Below are 10,341 nucleotides of genomic sequence, written 5' to 3' on the forward strand. Positions count from 1 at the left end.
CGGAATTCTGATCCCCACTTCTCTGGGTTTAAAGAAAAGCCCCTCCCAGCTTGGCAATGCTCCCACCCTCACAGACATACACACGCGTTTTAAATAAAAGAAACCAACATTTTCTATACTTATCGTTGGATAAGGCAGTCTTATTTGAAAGAAAGACTAAAGAATCTAAAAATTTATAATGTAAATAACAAAATCAGTTATTTTCCTTGTGATTAAATATCAATTCTATTTCTTTGGGCACCCAAACATGTCTTTAATTGTTAGTACACTTTTCTTTTGTCAAAGCAAAGTGAAAGGCTTGTTTTACATGTGAACCCCTGTTTATTTCATCTTTGATCAGTGGGACCAAAGGCCAGTGTATCCCAGCAGGAACAAACGTCCTAGCCCGTGTATGCCATCACTGGTCCACCTTGCCATGCCCGTCTTGCAGTGCCAGCTGCCTTGCCTCTGCCTGTTATTCTGCATGATTGGACTCCAAAACCACACCCGATGAAGAGAATTGTCCTAGATCAGTGTTTCTGAAATGTATCTAGAGCGCACATGCACATAACATACTTATATATTCTCATGTAGTTCTTTGTCAACCTGGAAGCCAAAACCATGTATGTCTGATTTCTTTGCATAGTCTCAGAGGTGAGACCTGTTGTCAGTCACATGGTAGATACACTGTGCTCTCAATGGTGTCTAATATGGATCAGAACCAATCAGTCCATTCCTGTGTTCTTTCTCATGTTCTTTCAGTTCCATTTGTTCTCTTATTTTAAATGTGTCTGTTGGAAAGAGCACGAGTTGGACTCCCAGGTGGAATCACGTCAACACGTTGTGATTTGTATGTCTTATGGAAGTACACGTCCCTTCTCATAAAGCCAATTGAAACCTAGACTCTGTTGGACTTTCCTTTTGGCAATGCTGTTGCTCGCTCTCCTTTGTTTTCCCACACTGCCAGAGCTATCAAGGGCGTCCAAGATTTCCTTCTGACCTCGCTGAAATAAACTTGAGGCATGGTCAGGTTGTACCATAGAGTAAATAAGAAGGAAGAGATGGTCTCCTTCTCGGCCTAGAGAAAGCAGGTCGAATGGTGTATTTGTGCTTGAGATTCATTCATTCCAGAAAGGCCTCTGCTCCCATCGGCAGACACTAGGGTCGTGGCCACAGTTCAGGAATAGCCAATAAGATAACAATGAACAAAACATTGGTAAGCAGATCAAGGTTACATATTTTTCAGATTAATCAACAAATGATCCAATTGTAACTTTGTCTAAGAGATTAATTTTGTCTACACCATTATCTAACACTTCTTATTGAATTTAAGGATGTGAATGACAGCTTGGTGGAGTTCACCGAACCTATCATGGCTCCCCTGGCAATGTCTGAACGGTATTGAGGAGCTGCCTGCGTATTTCTGTGAACAATACATTTTGCTCGTTCAATTAATAAAGAGCTCGAAAGGCAGACATTCCCATTATTATTTTTTCTCTTATTTAGAGAAAATGGAAATGAAAAGCTGTTTATTTCCTTTGCAATGACTCTTATTCTATTTTCTAATTATTTTAATTTCTTCTTTTTTTATTAATTTTATTTGAGAGAGAGATACATAAAGGTTTCTTCCTGAGTAGGTCAAATGATCCTGGTACACTCAATCCCCCTGCCTCAGATTCCAAGCTTGTTCAACTATGCCTGGCTGCCTATTCTGACTTCAACCCACAACTCCTTACTTTTCTTTTTTTTTTCATTGAAAGTGACCAAACATACAAATCTGTAAATACACATAAGAGTAAAAAGGGAAAATTTATTCTTCATGACAGTTTCCCAAAGAGAGCAAATCGTCCGTCTGAAAACATTACCCTATATATGATTGTTATGATAAAGTTTACAGTGAGGCAAGGTGAAGGTTATTGAGCAGTGTTTTCATGGAGAGACTAATGAAAAACCCAGCCTAGAGGGATGAATCGCCTTGCTCAATAATGATTGTAAAGAAGGTAAAAGATGTTTACCTTACCAACCAGCTCATTACTCATTGCTGTGATTTATACATGTAGCACCCCCTCCCAGGGTCCCGCAACAATGTTTGAAAGGCAATGCCTGGAAGAAGCATCCAAACAGTGGTACACAGGATGTCCCGTGTCTCAGGTCTGTTCAGGCCTTGCACCTCTGCACGATTCTTCCCTTTCCATTCCAAATGGGGGTCCATAGGCTCAGCATCTAAAGCCACTGCAGTATAGTACAGAAATTTATATGTCTCAAACACAGGAAAGATAGGGTGCAAACAAGAATCAAACAACCCTTCTGTCGAATGTTTCTTTTTAAAAAGATATCCTATAGGTGTGTAAAACTCGAGACTAAATAAGTCTAGACTGCTAACTAGAGGGTTCGAGTTCGCTCAGTAGAGCGGTGAGTTCTGGTGTTGTCCTCCAGTCCACCTTGCTCAAAGTCTTTTTGCTCAAACAATAGTCCATATTGTTCGCCTTTCAATAACATATTCAGTGTCTTTGTGTTACACACCCTCTGTAATCTGCTTAGAAGACTGGGTCTTTCATTATGTGGTTTTCACTACAAATGCTAAAGTCCATGTTCATGCAAGCATTGTCTAAAAACAATTACACAGAAAATAAAGTTCTACAATGCTAATAGCATTTCACACAGTTGAAGGAACTGATTTGGAATGATTCTTTTCTAAAAGGAAGACACTTGGAAGCAGTCAGTCGCATGGTCCTTAATGGGTTGGTAACTTGAATTGGCATAAATTAATCTCTGAGAAGGTTATTTTGAATTTTTAGTTTAATTTCTGGGCTACATTCTAAAGTATTTCATCAGTCCATGCAAACACATTTATTGAGTGGTTCGGGGTAGAAGACAAATGTATTATGATTTTTATCCTCAAAAACACATTTATTGAGTGGTCCGGGATAGAAGACAAATGTATTATGATTTTATCCTCAAAATGCACTCAGTAAACCCGTGTCTAAAAATAAATGTCAATGCAAAATACCTTACTTATTTATCTTCTTTTAAAACAACAATGCATTTAAATTAGAGGTGCATCCTAAATGAACCCATTTTTATTATTGGCATAAAGAAGAAATCTTCTTTCAATGTTCTCATTTGTCTGATTTCAAGTATACATAATGATCAGCACAAAGAGAATTGTGGGTATTTCCCATTGTATTGTGGGGATGGGTAATTTTTCAATACATAAAAGAAGTCAGTGTCTGTATTCTTTTCTCCCCATTATGGATTATTTTGATATTTGTTCCTCCGGGAACTCTTGGGTTTTGATGCTGAGCTAGAAGCTCACACTCTGGCATCACTGGCTCCCAAGTCACAGCAGGGACTAGAGAGGCTTTTCAGACACACTACAGTCAGAAGCCAAATCCTGTGTAAATTACTCAGTCTATGAGGCATAGAAGACATCCTAAAATAACAAGATACAACCCAATTACTTCTCATTTTGTATTAAAGATTGAACTCAGAGCTTTCTGAATATCTCTTCTGGAAAATTTAACAACAGACCACAAACATACCTTCAACGGTTCATGCCGCAAATATTTATCGAACATGTCAAATCTCCAAAGATTGCCTCATCATTGAGATGAGTTTACATACATGACACCTCATGCTATCTGCATATCAGTGTGTGGAGTGAGTATATAACTCTGCATGCTGAAAGGACATGCAGATTGAAGGGTAAGGCATAAAAAGGGATGCGTGGGAGATGAGGTGCCCAAGGGACGCCTCTCAGAGGAGGTCACACTTGGTCAGAGGCTTGAATATAGTGAGAGAATAAAAGACATCACCAGGGAATGAGAAACATTCCTGCTGAAGGGAACACCAGGGCAGAGGCCTGGGAAAAGCTGACTTTTACAACATGAAAAAGATATTCAAGAATCCTGAGGATTAAACAGGAGAAGTTAAAAAAAAAAAAAAACCATAACATCCATTGAAACTGGAGCTTAAGCAGGAATCTGAGCAAAGGGATATATTGGGAATGTATTCTACATATGGAGAAACAAAGACTAGAGTTGAGCAAGGGTGTTATGCCATCTACACACACACACACACGTATATGAATTCTTCTGGGTTTCAAGAAGAAAGACGATGGAAGCAATCCAGACATCACAGGTTATAGTGAATATCCAGAAAGAATTATGGGGTTTGGATCAGGGAATAGAATATCCAAGAGGAGTTTGGCCAGGGATGTATTTAGGAATGCACTGTGAACAGGGGTCGGGGGTGCACACTTGTGGTTTTACTTACTTGGGAGACAGAGACAGGGGATTAGAAGTTTAAGGTAAACCTAGGTTCGTAGTTTAGGAGCTTGTCTCCAACTAAAGAGTAAAACAAGGCATGACTTACCATAAATGAGGCTTTAGGCTCAAGCCTCAACACAACAAACATAAATATTGTTAGAATGTATTGAAAATAAACAGAAAGGAAACCTTGCGAAAGTAGAACTGACGCTTTCCTGTGAACTGATATTGTGTAAATGAACGATGAGGAATAATTCCAGAATTTTCCCTTTCACATGAGCATGGGCTATAACGGGCGATTGGTACAGATGACTGACTTAGTGAGCAGAACGTGACTCTGACAGTAAGCAGCCTACAGCTTATATTAAAATTCACCCCTCTCTATAAAACCAGGAACGGAATGCAGCATACAGGGAGAGGGCGGAGATGCTTCCGGTTCCAGGACAGAGACAAAGGGCAGAGTATTCGAGGGATGTCAGTGAGGAACAGGGAAAACCAGACCAAAGACCGAGCCTGGCTTTGCCAAGGTCATTGCTGACTTTAGGACAGCAGCTTCTGTGTAAAACTGGGCAAGAGAGCAATGCCAATGAACTCAACAGGACCCAGGAAGTAGGAAATGAATAGACACAGAAAATCCATCTTCCTTACATGCGGAGCAGCAGACTGATGTTAGAGTATAGTGTAGATTCGATGTTCTCTACAGCACTGGGACCAGTGGGTGGGCAGAGAGAGGAAGAGAAAAGGGATGGAGCCAGAGAAAGCCTTTGTGGCTGAGACCACAGGGTGCCTCAGGCTGGAGGCTGGTGGGCCAGATTACCAGAGGAGAATATTCACTTTCAGAGACAGGGATGCCATAGGAAGAGGCAGGGTGGTACTTGCAAATCTGTATAAAGCAAAAGCCCATTTTTGTTAGATTTTTTTTTCTCAGTGAAGATGGAAGTAACGTTCTTACTTGGGCTAGAGGCAAAGTTTATGGAAACCAAGCAAGAAAACTGTGAAATGGATTCAGGAACAGTGGTGACAGATTGCTCCATGTGGCCATAGTTACATGATATCACTAACCAGGCCTGCATGGCACTCTTTGCTTTCCATTCCCTACTCAGCCTCTTCCTCCTTTCTTTTTAAAAAAGATTTATATGTTTAGGCCTACAAAGGCTATCTTCATATATGCCAGAAGAGGGCATCATATCACATTATAGAGGGTTATGAGCCCCATGTGGGTACTGGGAATTGAACTCGGAACCTCTGGAAGAGCAAGCAGTGCTCCTAACCGCTGAGCCACCTATTACCAGCCTTGCCCCATGCTTAGTTTCTTACATACCAGTTATGAATAAACAAAGTACAATTAGGCAGTTCAGTTGTTTTACTTCTTCTCTAGCTGGGAGTTAAGGGGCATGAGAAGGAGATACCAGAGCACTCACTGATGGAGGAGTTACTTTCATTTAATAAAGAAACTGCCTTGGCCCATTTGATAGGCCAACCCTTAGGTGGGTGGAGTAAACAGAACAGAATGAAGAGAGAAAGAAGCTGACTCAGGCAGTCGCCATGGTTCTACCACTCCAGACAGATGCAGGTTAAGATCTTCCCCGATAAGCCACCTCGTGGGCTACACAGATTATTAGAAATGGGTTAGATCAATATGTAAGAGCTAGTCAATAAGAGGCTGGAACTAATGGGCCAAGCAGTGTTTAAATGAATACAGTTTCCATGTAATTATTTCGGGTTTAAAGCTAGCCATGCGGGCAGCTGGGTGCCAGGAATGTAGCCCGCCGCCCATACTACAACAGAGTGGCATTCCAACGTGATGGACTAAATCCACTTAAAAACCTGAGAAGGCTTAAAAATAAGGAAGAGAGAGTTTAACACAGATTTTGCTATTTGCTAGGGCATGCTGTAGAGAGATTTCCTGATTCAGCAACAGCAGCAGAAAAAAAGCTGCGTCATTTTAAAGTGTGGCTTCCTAGGACTGTGCCGCCAGTGCAAACTCTGGCTTTAAAGCATTTCAATGGCTTTTATGGGACTGGATGTTTGTGTCCCTGCTTGGGATTGGAGAGTGCTCTGAGACCATGCCGATGGCTCAGCGCTCCCTGCCTGCACCTGGGCAGCCGGCAGAATCAGGCTTAGGCAGGCGGAAGAGCATGGCGGATTCCGTGCCATACAGAGAGATGTTTTCAGACTGTGCAGTGCTCTGCGTGTCAGATTTGGCTGTAACTTGGTTGAAAAGAGTTTCTGTGCCGCACGCTTAGTCTCAGAGTTAAACTGCTGACTGCGGCTCCGATGTGGACTTGCTGTGTGCCTGGAACTGTGAATGGTTCAGGGGCATGAAATGGCTCTGAGGCAGGAGTGGCTCAGCTCCGTCATGCTGAACTGTGCTGGTCTCAGGCAGGAACTACCGTAATTATTATAATAATAGCACAGTTAAGGTTTAGACCGGGCAGGACACAGGCAGTACCGTATTACCTGTACATGGTGCAACGTAAGTTTTTAAGAAGTACTTAACATTTTAAGAAATGCTCCTGGATAGTAAAAAAAATTACAGATTCACAATAAAACAGATTCAGACATAAAAGACCACAGTGTTGGATGAGTGTACATAGGCTTGGGAGAGAGAAGAAAAAAATATAGAGAATAAAGTTAATGCCTTAAAAAAAAGGGTAAAGTCTTTAAAGAGACAGAATAAAGTAAAGTGATAGAGTAAAAATAAGCCATGTAAAAATGGAAGATTCACAGAGAGTCTGGATTATGTACATTGTGTTTTCTTTAAATTTTTTGACTGTGAAGGAGCTAGATACAGAGAGACATTTTATTGTGTGGGCTGCCAAGCTGAACCAGAATGGATTTCATAAGGGTATTATGACTTCAGAATTTGGGTCTAAGGATATGATGCTTTGGAAAGGAGTTTCTTCTTTTGTTTTCACAGAGGATGAGACCCTATAGATTACTTCTATCCCAATATGGTATGATAGACCATGCCCTCCTGAAAGGTTGCTGTGAACACCTTCAAAAAAATTGCTTCGCTCAACTGCCAACTGAGATGAAACTAGTACACAGGTTATACCATGAAAGACCTAAATAATAGTGCCCCCATTCAGCAGGAAGCAGTTTGGAGAGAAAAAATTGCACCCATGTTCCCAAATATTGTTTATAAATGTTCTTTTACACTTAAAGGGGGATATGATATAGGTATGAATAATTTGTATCAGTATGGATTTTAAGGTCAATTTTGTTATATGTATATGCATATTTCTAATCTTGATTAAGGTATTGTGATTGTGTAGTTCATTTTTAAAATGTAATTTATAATTAGGAAATATATGTTGTTAATGGATAATCATCGATAATAGTCAAGCTTGTAGTCATATTAGTTAGATTTTCTAGATATAAAGAGATATATTAGATAGGCATTCTTCATATCTTTCAAAGACTACAGAATATGGCATTTAAATGTTTTAATAACTTAGGACTTTTCGTGACAATGAGACACGTCTGCTCCTGGCAGCACCCATCAACTTCAACAGGAAGATGGGCATCGAAGAGGCTCCTTATGGAGTTTAATAGCCATTTGGGCAAGAAACTGCTCTTGCCTGGACTGATGCATGAACTGGACACAAAGAACAGGCAGAGAGAGGACTACTGAACTTGCCTAAAGGTGAGATGATCTTTCGGGGTTCCTGATTCATGAAGGAGTCTGCGAGACATTCTATAGGACACAGCAGATAGTGACTGAACTGCCTTTGAATTTTCCTGCTTCATGGAAATGTCTCTGGATACCATGAGCCTGTAGGCTGAAGATGGATGCCCCAACGGTACAGAGGAACTTTGGGTGACTGTCCAGGCAGCAAAATGTCTCTGTCATTTCTAGAGCTTTGGATTTCTTGTTTGCTTAGGTAATATATCCTTCTGGAGTTTTTGATGGAGTTGAAGAATGGATAGATAATTATAGTTTTCCTTAGTTTTGATAAAAGATAAAATAGATATAAATATTGTAACTGTAATTCTTACTTGATAACTGTTTTGTTATATGTAATTTTACTATGTTAAAGTTAAAGCCTTTCTTTTTTGTTTAAACAGAAAAAGGGGAAATGATGGAGGAGTTGCTTTCATTTAATAAAGAAACTGCCTTGGCCCATTTGATAGGCCAGAACGTAGCCCGCCGCTCCATATCTTCAACAACTCACAGTAAGGAACCACAGACCAAGCTGGTCAACTAGAGAAAGAGCGACCCCAGGGGACCTTCCTAGGTCAGCGGCTCGGAGTCCCTCTTGAGGAAGATCCAAGAAAGGTTGGAGTGATGGGTTTAAGGGACTGACCTGAAAGAGACCTGGTGATTAGAGAGTGGGTGTTTGACAGGGACACCTAGGAGCTTGGAGGATGAGTGACATGTAGTCATGGTGGGGCTGCCTGATGTTCGGGGGCATATGGTTTAAAGACATGGTCAAGAGGACTAGGAAGGGAACCCTGCAATGGGCCTTGGGAATCCAGACCTCTTTAACCAAGGACTATTACGGCCTGGTGGTGGTGGCACATACCTTTAATCGCAGCACTGGGGGTGGGGGCAGAGGCAGGAGGATCTCTGTGAGCTTCAGGCCAGCCTGGTCTACAAGGTGAGTTCTGGGCTTCAGCCTTGCTTACTTTCATGGTACTTAGTCCAAGGTTTTTATCAGCAGCGCAGTACCCTAGGGCATACAGACATCAGCCCACTGCACGTATCCAGTACTTCACTATATTTTACTGGATACCTTTAACACCCAGCACCACCCTCCTTGGCAGAAAGAGATGACAAAGCACAGCTGCTGGCATAGCCCCTTCGATCTCGTGTTTAGTTCTGAGACCCCACTGCCATCATCTCGGAGCAGAAAAAGACAGGTGACTTTGCTGCCCCTTTAAGGTGTCAACCTCAGGCCAAGCTGGGGAGACATGAGAGTTGAGTCCCTAGGACTGGGGCATCCTTTGCTGGTGTATGTGGGGTGTGTTGGGTCTCTAGGACTGGGGCATCCTTTGCTAGTATATGTGGTGTGTGTTGACGGCTGTCTGTGCTGTCAAGCCAGGTCCCTGCTTTAGTCTCCAGATGGAACAATGTGAGGCTGGGTGCCATGACTTGCTAAGTAGCACTACCTTTGCATTGTATTGCTCTAACCACACCAGCCATCCAACTGTCTCCCACAATAACAAGACAAGGGAGGCACAATTGTATTTCCTACTTCAGAGAAATATCAAACATATTCTTACCAACGATGTCTCACTTTTACAAAGATTCTCTAGCTATGAGTTGCAGGGTCAGGGTTTGAAACTAGTTTCAGATCACAATTTCCCCTTTCCAGATGCTCACAAGGAGGTGCCATGGAACGTGTAGCTTACATTGCAGTCTTCAGCACCACTCTGAATTACAAAGGCCACACTTTCCCTCCTGGGAACAATTAGTAAATAAGTAAATAAACAGATCTGAGTGGCTTCCTGTAAGCTATAGTTAGAATTTTTAACATGTAATAGCAACGTTCCAATTGCATAGACAATTCTATTTATAGTGCTCTCCAAAGCACAAGACATGATTTGACCAGTGAAGACAATGGCATAGGTTCAACATCTGGAAGCAAATCCTTTCTCTTGAGCTTGTAATTTACGATCATTTCAGTTGTAAGACCATTTGAAGTCTGTAAATGTAGGATGGAGCAAACATGTTTAAAAATATTATTCAATGCGCATGGGTGTTTTATCTGCATGTTTCCATGAGCACCACATGTGTGCAGTGTCCAGGAAACCAGAGGAGGGTATGCTCAGGATCTGGAGTCACAGAAGGTTCTGAGTCACCATGTGGGTGCTGGGAACTGAACCCCAGTCTTCTCCAAGAGCAGCAAGACTGAGTCATCTCTCCCGTCCCCACAAAGAATTTATTTATACAATCAAATTTGTTAATTCCAAACTTACTAATTTCTACTTCATTCTTGTACCAGATTATAGCAAATGTCCTTTCAGCTTTTGGCTGAAACACAGGTGGCCATGCTGCTCAAGGTATCCATGGCCACTGTCACTGCGATCAGTTGGCAAAGGATCCCTTAGAAATCAAACATTGAATAATACAAGGGCTACTATATTT

The sequence above is a fragment of the Microtus pennsylvanicus genome, chromosome 12, assembly GCF_037038515.1.
Source record: "Microtus pennsylvanicus isolate mMicPen1 chromosome 12, mMicPen1.hap1, whole genome shotgun sequence".
NCBI classification, from domain to species: domain Eukaryota; kingdom Metazoa; phylum Chordata; class Mammalia; order Rodentia; family Cricetidae; genus Microtus; species Microtus pennsylvanicus.